Here is an 18,352-nt window from a genome sequence, read left to right as displayed (position 1 = left end):
TTACTGTGAAGCATGGTGGTGGCTCGCCGACGTTTTGTGGGTGTGCGAGCTCTAAAACACAGGGAATCTTGTGAAAATTCATGGCAAGATTATTGTAGCATGTTATCAGAAAATACAGGCAGATAATTTGAATTCTTCCCCATGGACGCTGTGCATGGGACTCTCCTGGACTTTCCAGCACGACAATGATCCCTAAGCACAAGGCCAAGTTGACCCTCCAATGGTTACAGCAGAACGAGGTAAAGGTTCTTCAGTGGCCATTACAGTCTCCTAACCTTAATAGCCACTCTGGGGAGATTTCAAATGTGTGGTTCACGCAAGACGACCAAAAACTATGCATGACCTGGAGATATGTTGCCTGCAAGAATTTGGAGCATTTGGACAACTATTACAAAAGAACACTGTCATTGATGCTAAAGGGGGCAATATACAATATTACGAACTAAGGGTATGTAGACTTTTGAACAGGGGTCATTTCATTTTTTGCTTTGTTGCAATGTTTTGTTTTATGATTGTGCCATTCTGTTATAATCTACAGTTGAATATGAATCCCATAAGAAATAAAAGAAATGTGCCTGCTCATTAATGTCTTCTTTAAATATGGTACATATATATATACCGTATTGGCTCGGATATAGGCCGCCCCCGTATATAGGCCGCACCCTAAAAGTTTGGTGCTTTTTTAAAGAAAAAGTTTTTTTCTTTAAAAAAGCACCAAAAAAAACATGCTGCCACTCTGTCCCCCCCCCCGAGATATGCTGCCCCTGTCCTCCCTCCCCGAGATATGCTACCACTGTCCTCCCTCCCCGAGATATGCTACCACTGTCCTCCTCCCCCCCGAGATATACTGCCACTGTCCTCCCCCCCGAGATATACTGCCACTGTCCTCCCTCCCCGCGATACGCTGCCGCTGTCCTCCCTCCCCGCGATCCGCTGCCGCTGTCCTCCCTCCCCGCGATCCGCTGCCCTCCCTCCCCGAGATCCGCTGCCCTCCCTCCCCGAGATCCGCTGCCCTCCCTCCCCGAGATCCGCTGCCGCTGTCCTCCCTCCCCGCGATACGCTGCCGCTGTCCTCCTCTGCCCCCCCTCCTCGACTTACCGGAGCAGACTCCCGGGTGTCTTGCGGCGCCGGCGAGGGACATCTACGCAATACGCGTATGCAACTTCCGGTACCGGTACCGGAAGTTGCATGCGCGTATTGCGTAAATGTCTCCCGCCGGCCCCGCAAGACACCCGGGAGTCTGCTCCGGTAAGTCGGGGGTGGGCAAAGGTAAAACGCTTAGATAACCTCCCGTGCCGGTACTCCCCCCCGTGGGAAGTGCTGGCAGGGGAGGCTGTCTGAGCGTATCAGACAGTAGGATGCAGGTCCCCTGCACCGCTGCGGGGGATCTGTATCTTAACCCCGCTGCCTGCCCGGCGCCCGGGACTGAATGTCCCGGGCGTCGGGCGCTAGACCCCGAATATAGGCCGCACCCCCACTTTAAAAACTTAAAGTGGGGGAAAAAAGTGCGGCCTATATTCGAGCCAATACGGTATATATATATTATTCTGGTCTTGAGTAATGCATAATTTAATGGGTGAAGGGGATTTGGTAGAAGTCTCACTAATTCACTATGCATTAAACTTGTGCATTCGGATTTGTATGAATTTAAAAAAAAAAATTGTACGAATGTTCAAAAATGAGGAGGGACCCTCAATGAAACAAACTAAAATTAAACAGAAAGCTTGTTTGCATTTCATAGTTTGTTTTACTCTCACGCTCTCTCAATGTCTGCCTACCTACTCCACCAACTCTTTTTCTTCAGGTCCACTTGTTCTTCTGCATTCTTTCTTGATCCACTTCCCCCCGCTATCCAAACCAGACCTCCCAGAGCGCCCTGTTGCAGAAGTACCATACCACGTCAGAAATAATAGATTTGTGGAGAACGAAAAGCATTTCCGTAACTCTATTTCTCTGGGAGCCCATCTGCATTATTTTGGTCTCTTGGAGTACTTCTGCAAAAGGGAGGAGCCATGGTGTACCCCATAAGAACAGCTTCTTTTATTTCTCCAATCAGTGGAGAGGCTGTGCACAGAGTTGCCGCCCTTTTGCAGAACAGCTCAGGAATGCCTGGATAATGCAGAAGCGGACCAAAAGAGAACAAAGAAGGCATAATAGAGAAGAAGCAAGACAAGGAATTAAGCTGCAAAAAAGGAGACAGGGAGGTGAATGTTGTTGGAGAAGAAAAGGAGTCATTCAGAGTGTGAGAGATAGTGAGGTGTGTATGAGAGAGCGTGGGAGGGTAACAATGGATGCTGTTTCTGAATTGAAAAAGCTCTCCAAGTTTCGTACAATCCCAAAGGCCAGGAAACAAATGGACCGAAGATTAAATTAAAAATGTAATTTTTTGGCCAAGTCTATTATGCATTACACTGAGCCCACCATGTTCTTCTTACTGCAAAAGCTTCATAATGTACAGTGAAGTCAAGGAGACAAATTCTTAATTACACAACTGGAAGCCGACTTGTATATGATGCTACGTTCTTGATTTTATAATGACACCCTTTTATCAGCCTACCCTTAGAAGCCAACAGACAGATAATTGTGTTATCAACATGTCCCAATCCTGGTTTGATTTATAAACCAAGAGTAGCACTACAGCCTCTAGCTTTCCATCTAAAGCAAGCCTCAGGACACAGAGTACGTAGTTATAAGAGCGAAACCACCTGACAACAACGTCGACTCTCATTGGCCATAAGCAACTTATAGACGTTTCAATTAACAAGCCTCTACTCGATTAGGCCGTTAGGGGCTGCCGGTCAAGTTCTTCCTGTTGGCATGACGTATTCGCACCCTCTTCCATTACATTTTATAACATCAATGTGATTGTACGATTTATTTCACCGGCGCCCTCTGTAGGTAGAATGGGAGCTACACGTTGACCGTAACCTTCTTGTACAAAAACTTGGTGCACCTTTATCACTAATTAAAGGTTACGAAGCTACTATTATATATTCATAGCAATCGCTGTTACCGGCTTAGGAGCAAACTAACACGCGGGGGGTACACCGGTATCATCCCTACTTACAGTCCGCAGATGTCACCTTCTAGAGTTTGCGCGTGCGCTTTGCGGTAGTGTTTTGTAATATGGTATGATGTGGTAGAGCAGCCGGCGTTGGTAGCCAATGGGTGCGTGGTAGGCGGGTGGAGGAACATACCAGGTAAGAGCAGTGCTCGTGTGCTCAATACATATGGATATGTACATAAAAAGCAAGGTTGATCAGCATAGGGAATTAAATTTGTGAACGTGTATGTATGAAAGGAGTCAGCATATACATTTACGTAGTGTCGGTCTATTCTGGGATAGTATATATATATATATATAGTATACAGGAAATGTAACATTAGCATATACATATACGAATACCAATGAATATCATTTTTCGGAAATTGTATATGGTTTTTACCTCACAGTCCACCAATAACAAGAGAGAAAAGCGTCACAGGAAAAATACAAGTGAAGGGTTCTCTGATTCGTAGCATTCGTTATGGTTACCTTAGTGTAGGTCACTAAATGTATGCGTGTAGAGCACTGCCCAGGCAGTCTCTTATAGGGTGTATGTAAGAGCGTGGCTCGATATGTATGTGTGGCTGTTGTGGGCACTGAAACATGCTTGTGGCCATGGTTACTTAGCCACTAGGTTATAATTTGAGATATATACATGTTTGCTTTAAAACATGTTAGTGTGGATCTAGTGCTTAATGGAAATATTTATCTTTAATCTATTATTGCTTGATCTGTTGTACTTGTGGGTATTATTACTGTCATCAAGTACTGTAACAAAAAAAGTATATGGATAGTGGGAGGGGAAAAATATTGTCTGGGCTTTGTAGTCAAATGCAGGGGTTGTTCTGTATACGTCAGTTGGTCACAGGAGCCAGAATCTGCATAATTGGTATGCGTGGTACTTACTTTAGCAGCCGGTGCACAGTTACCCACTCACCTTGGGTATCATAGAACTGCATTGATTGAGAACTTCTGGGCACACAGAGAAAGAAAGGAACTATAAACAAAGATTTGACACCCTTAATTCAAGTTTAAACTGTGATAAGGAGTTTATTTGACACTATTAACACGATTAATCTTACAGGCACAGTTATAGTACCATATTTTGCCATGTGGTACAGCTCACACTGGCACCTTAAAGTGATCAAGGATTTGCATTTACCACTGAGATTGCTGTTTCTGTATTCCTGTATCAATATGAGGTAATTCCAGCTTTAAATTAATTAATATGCTTGAAGAAGGGACCTAGTTGTCTTGAAAACTTGCAATCTACTGGAACTCAGCCAATATAGGCATGATCTTTACCAATATTGCTTTATTTCTTTCCATGGGTAATGGGCAGTGGTGGGATTCAGCCGGATTCAACCATTTCTTAAAAATGATAAGTTCGCGCGAAGCGTTTCTTAATTACCCTATTGTAGGCCGCACTTTCCCCCCACTTAAAGTGGCTGTGCAGCCTATAATGGGGTTTAGGATCCAGATCCCCCGCGGCGCTGCAGGGGACTTGGATCCTCCTTTCTGGCAGCTCCACCCACCCTCCTCACTGAACGGGGCTGTCACCGCCCACGAAGGTCACTGAGTCGCGCTGGCCAGCTGACTCAATTCTTTTTCGGATCAAGGGGAATGGCTTCTTAAAATGCCACCCCTGTCGATTCGAAATAGAAGTGAGTCAGCCGGCGCCGTTCAATAACTTTTGTGGGCAGCACCAGCAGTGCTCAATGACCTTTGTGGGCGGTGCCAGCCCCGTTCAGTGAGGAGGGTGGGTGGAGACGCCGGCAGCAGCAGCTGGGTTGTCTGCATTGCACAGATGTTTGGCAGCGGGAATCCGACAGAGTGCACATTGGGGTCTTCGGTCAGGTAAGTTGAAGTAACTGGGGGCATGCTTGGCAGTGGGAGGATGGGACAAAGATGGTTATGGGAGACCGGGGGCAAAGGCAAACTCTGTCCCCAATTTCCTATAGGCATCTTTGTCACTAAATAGCTTCCCATAGTCCCATGTTTAGTGACAAAGATGCCTATGGAAAACAAATTCTGTCCCCGGTTTCCCATGGGCATCTTTGTAGCTAAACATGGGACTATGGGAAGCTATTTAGTGACAAAGATGCCTATGGGAAACTGGGGACAGAGTTAATTAATGTGACTAATGCACTGGTGCTTTTTAGATGATTGAGATTTTTTTTTTTTTTTTGTTTAAAGTATTTTATTTGCAGTTTATCACAGAAGAAGCGACAGGTGCCACAGTCAAAATGTTACATCAAAGCGTATCTTGACACAGTAACATGAGCGCATACCACAATACAGACGATTCCATATCGTGAACATTGTCAAAATTGCGACAGGGGCACAGCATAGATTAGTATCAAGGACATTAAGTCTCAAATGGGTACTGACAACGCCCAAAACAAATAGGCATAGTGTGTGGGCAAGTAATCGGCAAACACTTCACATAAGGGGTAGGGAAAGGGGACAGAAGAAGAGAAGAGAAACGAAAAGAGAGGAAAAGAGAAAAAGAATAAGAGGAGAACCTCCTTCTTCGGGTCATAGATGTAGCAAGGAATGAACCGGCCCAGGACCAGAGTAGGCAGAGAGCCAGGGCTCCCATATAGCCTCGAACATTGGCATGCCATCATGCAATTTAGCGGAGATCTTTTCCATAGTAATGAGACGCCATATGTTAGACTGTATTTCTCCTAGAGTTGGAGGGGCACCCTTCCATCGCCTCGCAATAGCTTGTTTAACAGCCGCACATATCCTATGGATAAGTTGCTTGTTAGGTGACGACAAGGTACTGCCTGGAATATTCATCAGAAGAAGTGCAATTTCTGGGGTCAAAAGTACGTTGGTGTTTAAAGCTCTTGACAGCTTGGCGGAAAAAGAGGCCCAAATAGGTTGAACTAAGCTACAAGTCCACCACGCATGTAGGTAGGTGCCACGTTCTCCACACCCTCTAAAACAGCAGTCACTGGAGCCCGCCACCATGTGTGACAGTTGGACAGGCGAGGTATACCACCTTGCAACCACCTTATAGGCTCTCTCTTTAATCAGTGTGTTAATCGTGATCTTATGCAGTGTAGTCGCGGCCGAGTCCCAATCATCTTCAGAGTACGTAGTGAGTAAGTCTTTGTGCCATTGGGAGCGATACAACGGAGGAAGAGCGGATGTAACCGAGAGAAAGCTGGAGTAATGTGTCGATATAGAACCCTTGAGCCTCCGCCGTGCCAGGAAACGGCGTTCAAAGACCGTCACAGGAGACATCGTGCCCCTAGTCAATAAAGAACGTATAAAATGGCGCACCTGTAAATAGCGAAACGTTTCGGACATAGGTATATTTTTGGATTCCCGTAGCGTTGCAAAAGTGAACAACTGTCCACCCCGGACCAGGTCGCCAAGAGTGGTTAAGCCCGCTGCGGTCCACCACCGAAACGTCGGCGGATGCATGCCTTCCGGAAAGAGCGGGTTGGACAACAAAGGCGTAAGCGGGGATACCGGACCCGCCAGACGAAGTTTGAAGCGCCAGGTTCGCCAGAGAAGGAGTGCAGCCGAAATGGTAGCGGAGGAGGAAGGACATAGTTGCGTCGGGCTATCCAGCCACAGTATCTGACCGAGGTTGTGGTTCGGGAAGTACGTCTGCTCTATGTCTACCCAGGGGAGGGTGCGGGTGGGGTAAGACCAGGCTTCTAGCTGAGATACTCTTGCTGCCACGTAATACAGAAATAGATCCGGAACAGCCAATCCACCTGTTTGCTTCGGTTTATACATTGTAGACTTCTTAATACGAGCCCTTCTCGTGGCCCATACATACTCAAAGATAGTAGCTTGAAAAGTCACGATCTCCTCCCTTTTCACCGGTATGGGTAACGCACGGAAGAGATACAGAAGCCTGGGCAGTAAATTCATTTTGACAGCACAAATGCGCCCCATCCATGATATATTGTATCTGGCCCATTGTTGCAGCTCCGATCGTAAGGCTCCCATGAGAGGCGGATAATTAGCTTGGTAAAGCTTCGAAAAGTCCCTGGTGACACGAATGCCCAGATATTTGATAGACGAAGGCTGCCAGGAGAATTTAAAATTGGCTGCAATAAGTCGTTGTACCTGCGGTTCCAAATTAACATCCAACGCCTCACACTTAGAGTCATTGATCTTGTAACCGGAGATGCGGGAAAAATCCGTCAGGAGGTGAAAAAGGTTAGGCAGAGAGACTAGGGGGTTCGTCAAGGTTAGCAAAATGTCGTCGGCAAACAGGCTTAATTTGTATTGCACACGGTGTACCTCAACCCCCTGTATGTCCGGATGGGCTCTGATAGCGGCTGCAAGGGGCTCCAAACATAAGGCAAACAGGAGCGGGGAGAGAGGGCAACCCTGGCGCGTGCCGTTTTTAATGTCCAGGGAAGGAGACTCACAGCCCATCAGGGCTACCTTCGCCGTCGGACGGCTGTATAGAGCCTTAATACCACTCAGAAAGCTACCAGTAAAGCCAAATCGGTCCAGAACCTCCCACATATACGACCAGTCAATTCTATCAAAGGCTTTCTCGGCGTCTAGAGCCAATAATAAAGATCTCTGAGTAGTAGCCTTGGCCGCCTCAATCAGGTCTATCGTGCGCCGGATGTTGTCAGGGGCCTCTCTGCTAGGGATAAAACCAACTTGGTCTGGATGGATCAGGGATGAGATGACTGTACTCAGACGAGCTGAGAGCAATTTGGCGTATAGTTTGATGTCCGAATTAATGAGCGAAATAGGGCGGTAGCTGCCGCACGCTGAAGGGTCTTTACCCTCTTTATGTATCACAACAATTTTTGCCGACAGCATTTCACTGGAAGGGGGGTCGCCTTTGAGGAATCTTTGAAAAAGGGCCAGCAAACGGGGAGTGAGGAGATCCTGGAATTTCTTGTAGTATGACCCCGGGAGCCCGTCCGGGCCAGGAGCTTTGGATGTCTTCAGTGTAGAGAGCATTGCCCGAATTTCCTCCTCTGTAACAGGGCCATTGAGGAACTCCCGTTGAGCTTGCGAGAGGCTCGGTAGAGTGATTGAATCCAGAAAATGGTGCAAAGGGCGCCTGTCTTGGAGATTCAGCGGAGCTTTGTTGCCATTATATAAGTCTTGATAAAAAGAAGCAAATTGAGCCGCTATATCCCTCGGGTGTATCCAGGTGTTCTTGCGGGGGTCAATGATCTTGGAGATAGTCTGGATTTTCCGTTGCGTTCTCAGGCGCCGCGCCAACATGGAGTCTGGCTTATCTGCTTTTTCAAAAAATTTTTGTTTGGTAAGGTTTAAAGAGTATAGGACATCTTGGCTCAGCAGAAGGTTCAGTTTACCTCTTGTCTGGACAATATCACGAAGTAGGGAGTCATCGAGAAGCCGCTTGTGTCGGGCCTCCAGATCAGTTAAGCTAGTCGTGAGGGATTCAATCTCCGCTTGTCGCAGTTTCCGGCAACGCGCCTTTATTCTGAGGAAGGAACCTCTGATGTACGCTTTGTGGGCTTGCCAAACCAAGAGAGGATCCATGTCTGGGGTCTCGTTAAAGTCAAAAAATTCGCGTAGATCTGTATTGATTTCCGATAGTATCAATGGGTCCGTCAGCAGGAACTCGTCTAGCCTCCAGTGCCTGGCGTCTCTGGGCCAATCAGACAGATGAAGAACGCACTCCACTGCCCCGTGGTCCGACCAAATTATGGGATGAATCCGGGAAGTATGAAGGGAATTAGCCATATGTTGACCTACGAAGATATAATCGATCCTCGAGTACGACTGATGAGGATGGGAAAAAAAAGAGTAGTCGAGGTCCTTAGGATGAAGCAGCCGCCAGGTGTCAACTAATGCCGCCGTTGTCGCAAAGTCCTTTAAACGCCTAGAGTTCGGCGGAGGGTGAGACAGCGGAGATGGACCCCTCCTATCTAGAAATCCGTCCCAGAGCGTATTAAAGTCCCCACCAACTATGAGTTGGTGTTTACGGAACGGCAACAGGAGGTCCGTGATGTGTGAGTAGAAGTCGATTGAGATTTTTTTAATGTGACAAATGCAATTGATAAAACATCAAAGGAGGCATCATAGATTTGTAAAAAAAAATACTTTTTTTAAAAAAAAAGGTGAAAACGGCATATACCGATTTGAGTCAAATAGTTTCTTGCAGTTTTCACCTTGTTTTCAAGAAGATTTACAAAAATGTTTAGTGGCTCACAATCAATTATCTAAAAAGGACCAGTGCATACTTTTTCCAGACTTTGATTAACTGCTTTTATTTATACTAAACAGCTTGAAATTGTTCAAAGTGCATTTTTTACAGTAGGTTTTACTTATTTATGTGTGACTGCCTGAGTCTCTTTTGTGTGAGAGAGACTGCCTGAGTCTCTGTATGCGAGAGAGAGCCTGCCTGAGTGTGTGTGCGCGAGAGAGAGACTGCCTGAGTGTGTGTGTGCGAGAGAGAGACTGCCTGAGTGTGTGTGTGTGCGAGAGAGAGACTGCCTGAGTGTGTGTGTGTGCGAGAGAGAGACTGCCTGAGTGTGTGTGTGTGAGAGAGAGGCTGCCTGAGTCTGTGTGTGAGAGAGAGAGACTGCCTGAGTCTGTGTGTGTGTGAGAGAGAGAGACTGCCTGAGTCTGTGTGTGTGTATGAGAGAGAGACTGCCTGAGTGTCTGTGAGGTTTTTATTTTTTAGTACGAAATCTCGGAAGTGGTTACTAAAAAAATTGAATCCCGCCACTGGTAATGGGGTACAATTTTATAAACCTATCAAACAGGGAAGGACAGTAGTTAATATTAACAAACACACACTGTGATACTGAGAAAAAAAAACACAATTTTAGCTTTCGTTACTCTGTCACTCACACTTTCTGTCCAAGAGGTCAAAATATTGCAGATTTGTGGAAAAGCGTTTCTGCACTTCGCTTTCTCTCTGAATCCATCAGCAATATAAGGCCTCTTGGAGTAGTTTTGCAAAATCATTGAGGCTACAGGGACAGCCTCTTCCCTGTTGCTCCAATCTGGGGAGAGGGCATATGCGGAGACTTTGACCTTTTTGCAGAAGTACATGCGTAATAGAGCTGATACTGTGGAGAAGCAGAAGAAGACAAGAACAAGAGAAGAAGCCATGCCGTGGAAAAAGAGACAGAGATAAAAGGGTTGGCGGAGAAGGTAGGGAGACATTGAGTGCCCCTGGCCCTGCTAATATCATCAATCATTCTTGACCACTTCTCCTCATGGTTTCCCCTCTGATGTCCTTTCTGTTATTTTTTTGGAGACTACAACATCCCCGTAGACACCCCTTTGAGTCCTGTGGCTTCAAAATGTTCTTTCCATTACCCCTCTTTTGATCTCACGCAGCACACTAAGTCCTCTGCTCATGATGATGGTCACACCCTGAACATTATTTTTTCTAGCATGTGGTTTCACACTAACTTTTCTAATTAATCTTTCCTCCTCTCTGACCACCACTTCCTATTCTGCTCTCTCACTCTGTCTCCTACTCCTTCCCTTTTCTCCCAACGATCTCACCTAACCAAGGACCTTAGCTATCATAGTTTTCAGAAATTCTCATCTAATTTACTCCCCCTCCTTTCTCCCATGCCAAGCATGTCATGCCCTAACCTTGCTACCTCTCTCTATAACTCCACCCTCACATCTGCTCTTGTGAATGTAGCCCCAATTACTATTCGCTCTTCATTACGCTCATGTTTCCAACCCTGACGTCTTCAACATTGCTCTCTTGTTAATGAATGAAGTTGCTGGAAGTCTCACTCTATAAGTAAAAAAGGGTCTAGGCCTGCACCAGGAGTAAACACTACAATGGGGCAGTTCCCTAATGCTTACCAGAGTGAAGAACAATTTTAACCCCTTCTTGACAATGGCTGATTTAACATTTCTGCAGTGCTTGTGTTGAGATGCAATTTTCCTTTTTCTCATTTACTGTACCCGCACAAGTTATATATTTGTTTTTTTGCTCATGACAAGAAGACCTTTCTTGAAATCATTATTTTGATCGTATCATGTAATTTACTATTAAAAAAAAAAGTTAGAAAAACGATTGCAAATCAGTGGCTTCAGTAGAGAAACATGAAAAAACTTGAGGAATACAGGATGTTCTTGGCAGAGAAAGTTCATAGGCTACAGGATTCACCCAGCGGACGATAGGAAAAGGGCTGATGGAACTTGGCGCAAGCTTCATAGAGGGTACCCTAAGCCGGAGGTATCTGGTAGACAACCACACTCTGTCCCCTGGAGGATAAGCAGGGGTACCATAACGTCTCTGGCCTGAAGTTCCTGTCGCCCACCAGCCAGCTCCAAGGCCATTCGCACCAAAGCCCAAGTGGACTAGATAGTAGCCAGAAGAATTCGGAAATGCTCCAGGGAAGAGTTGCGGATGAAGGCCGTAAACACAGTAGAACGAGGAAACTCCTGTAGACTCCAGCACAGCATTGTTATGGGGCAAACTCCGCTAAGGGTAACAATTCAACCCAATCGTCCTGATGGTGGTTTATAAAGATGTGCAGGTACTGTTCAAGATGTTGGTTAGCCCTTTCCGCTGCTCCGTTAGACTGTGGGTGATACGCAGAAGAGAACGCCAGGGAGACACCCAAAGCCCTCGTAAACTCATGCCAGAAGCCTGCTATGAATTGGGTCACGGTAGTGTCGGAGACTATCTCGGTGGGAACTCCATGAAGACGGACGATCTCACACAGGAATATGTCAGCCAACGCAGAAGCTGTAGGAAGTCTCCTCAGCGGTATCATGTGGGCCATCTTCGAGAAACGATCAATGATCATAAGGTTTACGGTATATCCCTTGGAGCTGGGTAAATCCACAATAAAGTCCATAGCAATGTGAGTCCAGGGTATCGAAGGACGAGGCAATGCATGGAGCAACACGGCGGGGTGTCTCCTGGAGGACTTGTTGGCAGCGCACTTGGCGCAGGAGCGAACAAACAAGGCGGTATCCTTAGTCCATTCTGGCCACCAAAAGGTCCTGGACACGAGATCCTTGGTGCATGACAGGCGACAGACTAAGAACACGGGTTCAAAAGTGAGCGGGAAAAAATAGCTTACCAGCTGGCAGGGAGGCTGGAGCTCGGGATTGTAATCCATAGATGCGTTCCAGTTAGGGAGTACGGCAGCGGAGATGCAGAGCAGCTAGGACCTTAGTAGCCAGTACAATCGGCTGAGGCACACGGCTCTCCTCCTCTGGGAACGCATGCATACGGGAGAGGGAGTCCACTTTGACGTTCTTGGAACCCCGACGATAAGTCAAAACGAAAGGAAATCGGGAGAGAAATAAAGTCCATCTGGCCTGTCGAGGGTTAAGACACTTGGCAGTTTTGATATACTGCAAGTTCTTGTGGTCCGTCGGATCTGTACGCCCTCCAGAAGATGACGCCACTCCTCCAGCGCAAGGATGATAGCCAGAAGTTCCTTGTTCCCGATATCCTAGTTTCTCTCCGCCGGGGAGGATCTCCTGGGGAAGTAGCCGCATGGATGGAGTGGTCCACTGTAGGAGGTCCTTTCAGAAAGAACAGAGCCAACCCCGGATTCGGAAGCGTTGACTTCTAGAACAAACGGTAGTTGAGGATCAGGATGACGTAAAACAGGAGCAGTGGTAAATTTGGTCTTAAATCGAGAGAAGGCGGAGATGGCCTCAGGAGACCGTTCCAGGGTATTGGCCCCCTTCTTAGTAAGAGCCGTAAGGAGCAGCGATCTTGGAGTAGTCGCGGATGAAACGTCTATAATAATTAGCGAACCCCTAAAAACGCTGAAAGGGTTTCGAGCCAAGCGGTTTTGGCCAGTCTCTAATGGCTTGCACTTTGGAAGGATCCATCTCAAACCCTGTAGGCGTTATGACATATCCCAGAAACGTGAATTTGCAAACCTCAAACGCACGCTTCTCGAGCTTGGCATATAATCCATGTAGCCGTAATCGAGACAAAACGTGGGCAACATGAGGGTGGTGTGACTGCAAATCAGAGGAGTAGATCAAAATGTCATCCAGATACACCACGACAAATTGCTGGAGAAAGTCTCTAAGGCAGTCGTTAATACCGTATATTCATAATGTTCAGAACGAGTGTTATAGGCGGTCTTCCATTCGTCGTCTGCTCGAATTCGGACAAGGCTTTATGCGCCCCGGAGATCCAACTTGGTGTAAATAGTGGCCCCGCGTAACCTGTCAAGTTCAGTAATAAGTGAAATGGGGTACGTGTTGCGCCTGGTAATCTTGTTGAGACCACGATAATCAATGCATGGACGAAGCTCCCCGTCCTTCTTCTTCACGAAGAAGAATCCTGCACCAGCGGGCGAGATTGACCGGCGGATAAGTCCTCGGCGAAGGTTCTCCTCAATGTATGATTCCATAGCCTTGGTCTCCGGGATGGAGAGTGGATAAACCCGGCCTCTGGGTGGCATGGTCCCAGGAAGCAGGTCAATCGGGCAGTCGTATGGCCTGTGAGGCGGTAATTTCTCAGCCTCCTTCTTATCAAAAGCGTCGGCAAAATCTCGGTACGGCTCAGGCAGAAGAGAGGTAACGTTTGAGGGCACTGTCACGCGGCATGTTTCAAAGGGGTGGGGCAGTGAGTCTTGCAGGATGTACTCCAAGCGGTGATCTGAGTAGTACTCCAGTCAATGGTAGGATTGTGGACTTGTAACCACGGAAATCCCAATATGATGGGAATGGAGGGTGAGAGGATCACGAGCAGCTGCATGTGTTCACTGTGGACTATGCCTACGGTAAGGTTGAGTGAAGCAGTGGAGAGGGTAATCCGATCAAGAAGGATCGGTCTACCATTGATGGCCTCCACAGACAACGATGCAGGCAGGGAGAGGGTGGGAATGTGGTGCTGATCACAAAAAAACGGAGTCAATGAAGTTGCCGGCAGCGCCGGAATCCAGAAAGGCCTCAGTATCAATGGAACCAGTGGACCAGGCTAGATGAACCGGAACTGTCATACTGGTGACTAAGAGGTTAGGGGAAGGGTTCACTATACCTGTGGTAGGTTCCCCTGGCCTACCTAGGTGTGGGCGTTTCCCGGCCTGCTGGGACAGTGTCTGATGAGGTGACCAGAGAGACCACAGTAAAAACATAGTCCTTCCCGTTTCCTCCTGTTCCTCTCGTGTTCAGACACTCGAGCAGCTCTCATCTGCATCGGTTCTTCAGGAGGGTCAAAGGATGTAGCAGCAGGAGAAAACTGTTGCGTGAACCGTGTATTAGGTCTTCCACCTCTGTCACGTAGCCGCAGACTCTCACGTTTTACTTGTCTTTCGCGGAGGCGAAGATCAATTTGGGAAATGTATGAAATCAGAGTCCATTTCTGTTCGGGAGGTTGCCGAACATAACATTGGTCATTGTCCTACTATGTAGAAGAAATTTATAAGCAAAATTAATCTGTTTAATTTTTCCTAATTTTTTTTTTTTTTTTTTTAAGTCTAGCAATCATAATTACCATATTTGTTCGAATATAAGAGCAAATGCTCTGAAAAATACCCCTCGTCTTTTATATTCGACCTTGCCTTATAGTCTAACAAATACGGTAATTATGATTGCTAGAAGTATGATTGCTAGATTGGACGGAAGTACCAGGCAGCAGCGGAGGTTGTCTACGCACATCGGACGTTCAGGCAGAGTTGCATTTCGTGGAAGCAGAGTGGCCTGGAGGGTATAAGGCATATCTGGGGGCAGAGTGGCATATAGGGGATATAAGGCATATCACTGGCAAGTGGCATATCAAGGGGCAGAATGGCATATAGGGGGTATAAGGCATATCAAGGGGGCAGAGTGGCATATAGGGAGGTGTAAGGCATATCAAGGGGGCAGAGTGGCATATAGGGGCGTGTAAGGCATATCAAGGGGGCAGAGTGGCATATAGGGGTGGGATCCCAGTAGCCGTGTGGGGCAGAGGCCAGCTGCCCTCTGCCCTGTTGTTAGCGCTTCAGCTGGGGGTTGGGGGATCTCGGCAGACTGGCCAGCAGTCTGAGGACCCAGATGTGGAGGCCGCAGTCTTATCCACCCCTCCTGGGTTAATCGACGAAATCCCAAAAATCCATGGATACTTGGGCATACTGTTGAACATGGTCGGACAGTTTTTTAGATGCCTTCTCCAGTTCCCAATCCTGTGTAATTAAAAAGTCTAAATCACCTCTCAGTCCTAGTGCATCTGAGAGGTCAAACTCGGGGTCGTCTTATAATCAGACCTCAACTAGGTCTGACTATGAGACTAAGATCCAGATCTCCCACAGCAATGCAGGGGGCCTGGATCCTCCTGGCCCCCCCCCACTTATCGGTTCTTCTGAGTCCCAGGGGCTTAGTCTGGGCAGAGTTCCCTGTGATCTCTGACAGCTGGGGAAGGTCTGCGCGGTGGACGCAGACAACCCCAGCTGTTAACCGCACCTCCTCCCGGCTGCAGCGGAAGTTGTCTACGCGAATCGCATAGAGCTCTACACGCTGCCCGGACTACGCCCCGGGGACTCAGATGCTTCAGTAAGTTTGGAGGAGGGAGGGGGAGGAAGTGTTAAATGGGGGGCATAAGGCATTTCTGGAGGCAGAGTGCTCTGTGAAATGCCTTTTAACCCCCTTAATGCCACTGTGCCTCCAGAAATGCCTTTTTACCCTCTATACGACACTCTACCTCCTGAAATGCCTTATACCTCCCCATATGCCACTCTGCCCCATAATATGCCTTTTAACCCCCCAAATTCCAGAGTGGCATATAGGGGTATAAGGCAATTCTGGAGGCAGAGTGGCATTAAGGGGGTTAAAAGGCATATCATGGGGCACAGTGGCATATAGGGGGTATAAGGCATTTCTGGGGCAGAGTGGCAAGAAAAATATTTTTCTCAATCATAGCTTTCATTAAAAAAATTGTTCACGTAGTTTACATGAATTAACATTTACTGGTAAAACCTTTTTCCTATAGGGTCGTCTTATATTCAGGCTTTTTCTTTTTTTCATAAATTAACCCCTTCAGGACCGGGATTTTGATACTAACAGGGCCGGCCTTAGGGGTGTGCGACCTGTGCGACCGCACAGGGCGCCATGGTTGCAGGGGCGCCTGACCGGGACTTAGATTAAAGCATCGGTTTTTTTTTGTTGTTTTTTTTTAAACTTTATTTAACATCATTGATGTTAAATAAAGTTTAAAAAAAAAAAACGATGCTTTAATCTAAGTCCCGGTAAGGGGCGCCGAGCGGTTGCTCGTGAAGTTCTCGGCAACCGCTCGGCGCCCCTTACTCTCCGTGACTCCGTCGCGGTGCCAGCATCTCGTGTTGAGCGCCGGACTATACCGGAGCTCAACATGAAATGCCGGCAGAGCGAGAAGACGGATGCCTCCCGCTCTTACCGCAGGACTCCGGCAACAAGGTAAGTGGGGGGGGGTAGTTTGAAGGGGCAGAGGGGAGGGGTAGTTTGAAGGGGTAGAGGGGAGGGGTAGTTTTAGGGGGGGTAGTTTAAAGGGGCAGAGAGGGCGTGTAGTTTGAAGGGGCAGAGAGGGGGGGTAGTGAGGGGGGGCGCCAGAGGAGTAGTCCGCACAGGGCGCCACAACGCCTAAGGCCGGCTCTGGATACTAAGGTGTCGCTAAAGCACCGGAGCCGTTTTTGTGTTTTTGCTGTATCTTTCTTCAACTGTAATTTCTCTCTTATCAATTAGTGCACCCACACAAATCACAGGGCTGGCCCGACAATGGAGCCGAATGGGGCAACCGCTCCAGGCAGCACTTTTGAAGGGCCGCCCCAAGCCCTTTTTTTTTTTTTTTTTTTTTTTTTTAAAGCGAAAGAGAGAGAAAGGGGCGCTGAGTGGTTTTCGCTTACCAAGCTGTCAGTACCCGCTCGGCACCCCTCACTCTCCCCTCTGCGGCGAGTCTCCCTGTTCGGTCTCGGTGCCGGCTTGTAATGCTGAGTGCCAGAAGATTTTCGGCGCTCAGCATTACAAGCCGGCACCGAGACCGAACAGGGAGACTCGCCGCAGGACTGCTGAAAGTAAGTACCGGGGGGGGGGTAGATAATGGGGGGGGGCGGCAGGGACGGAGGAAGAGGAAGGGTAGATAAGGGGGGCGGTCGGCATTTTAAAATTCGCCCCAGGCGGCATTTTGCCTTTGGCCGGCCCTGACGAATCATATATTGTTTTTTTCAGCACAAGTAGGGCTTTCGTTTGAAACCATATTAAGCTGGGTAGTACATTGTTTTGTTTGAAATAAACTGGAAACATTGGGGGGTGATGAAAAAAAACTAATTTTTTTACAGTTTTGTATACATACAAATTGTACACACATTGAACCAATGGGAAAAAATTATCCAAAATATATTCATTATTGGAAACCACCCAATAAAGCCAAGATTTTCATCTATTTTAACCAGTATAGGGCAAATATTGCAAAGCATGCATCATGTTTTTAAAATGTATTTTTTTTCAAATTTGGCATGGTAGTCTAATAACTGCAATAGTTGTCACAGATACTGATTATCCCCCCAAAATTATATGTTTATGAATAGTAGATAAGTCAAGGTGTACAACTAGGGTCATTTTGACACCTTTCAAACAGGGATTTTATCGCCAATTGCTGCCAAATTTCGAGGTATTTTTATATTTTGGGGGGGTTTTTTGCATATGTTGCAATGTTGCTTTAGATTTCATATTATATTTTGTATAGAATATGTGCAACTGCAGAAAAACACCAAATTGTGTTCACCAACATCCCATGATTCCAACAAGGCCTCACATGCATGGTTCATGCATTTTTTGAGGAAGCCATGAGGCCATAACTGGAACATGCGCAAGTTTTTAGTAATTCGTTTACTGGGCCCATATCCCATTTGGGACATTTTGGAAGCCCCCCCACTGTAAATAACCCCATAAAAGTATATATTTATGAACAGCAGACAAGTCATGGTGTTCAACTAGGGTAATTTTGACAGTTTTCAGGCAGCCATTTCTTCACTGATGTCTGCCAAACTTCACAGGGAAATTATTTTATAGCGTTAACTCATAAATTTAAATGTTGCATTGAATTTCTTGCACACTATAAGTGCAACAGTGGAAGAAAACACCACATTTTGTTCACCAACATCCCATGATTCCAACAAGGCCTCACATGCATGGTTAATGCATTTTTTGAGGAAGCCATGAGGCCATAACGGGAACATGCGCAAGTTTTCAGTAATTTGTTTACTGCGCCCATATCCCATTTGGGACATTTTGGAAGCCTTCCACTGTAAGTTACCCCATAAAAGTATATATTTATGAACAGCAGACAAGTCAAGGTGTTCAACTAGGGTAATTTTGCCAGTTTTCAGGCAGTCATTTCTTCATTGATGTCTGCCAAAATTTCACGGAAAA

General features: G+C 46.9%; 2 protein-coding genes across 3 annotated transcripts in view; one reads left to right on the top strand and one right to left on the bottom strand.

Annotated features, from left to right (window-relative positions):
• The window catches only part of DNAJC4 (DnaJ heat shock protein family (Hsp40) member C4), a 56,664-nt gene extending 53,535 nt beyond the window's left edge, over positions 1-3,129 (bottom strand). Inside the window, exon 1 of one of the 2 annotated variants that reach the window (XM_053449708.1) lies at positions 3,068-3,129. The gene's annotated coding sequence lies outside the window, so the exon portion shown is untranslated. The remainder of the gene's footprint in view (positions 1-3,067) is intronic. The other variant, XM_053449709.1, reaches the window with a different exon arrangement.
• NUDT22 (nudix hydrolase 22) overlaps positions 3,117-18,352 on the top strand; it is a 35,108-nt gene continuing 19,872 nt past the window's right edge. Inside the window, exon 1 of the mRNA XM_053449707.1 lies at positions 3,117-3,200. The gene's annotated coding sequence lies outside the window, so the exon portion shown is untranslated. The remainder of the gene's footprint in view (positions 3,201-18,352) is intronic.

The sequence above is a fragment of the Spea bombifrons genome, chromosome 10, assembly GCF_027358695.1.
Source record: "Spea bombifrons isolate aSpeBom1 chromosome 10, aSpeBom1.2.pri, whole genome shotgun sequence".
Classification (NCBI taxonomy): Eukaryota; Metazoa; Chordata; class Amphibia; order Anura; family Pelobatidae; genus Spea; species Spea bombifrons.
Note: the sequence above shows the minus strand (reverse complement) of the source record. Positions and strands in the feature narration are given on the sequence as shown.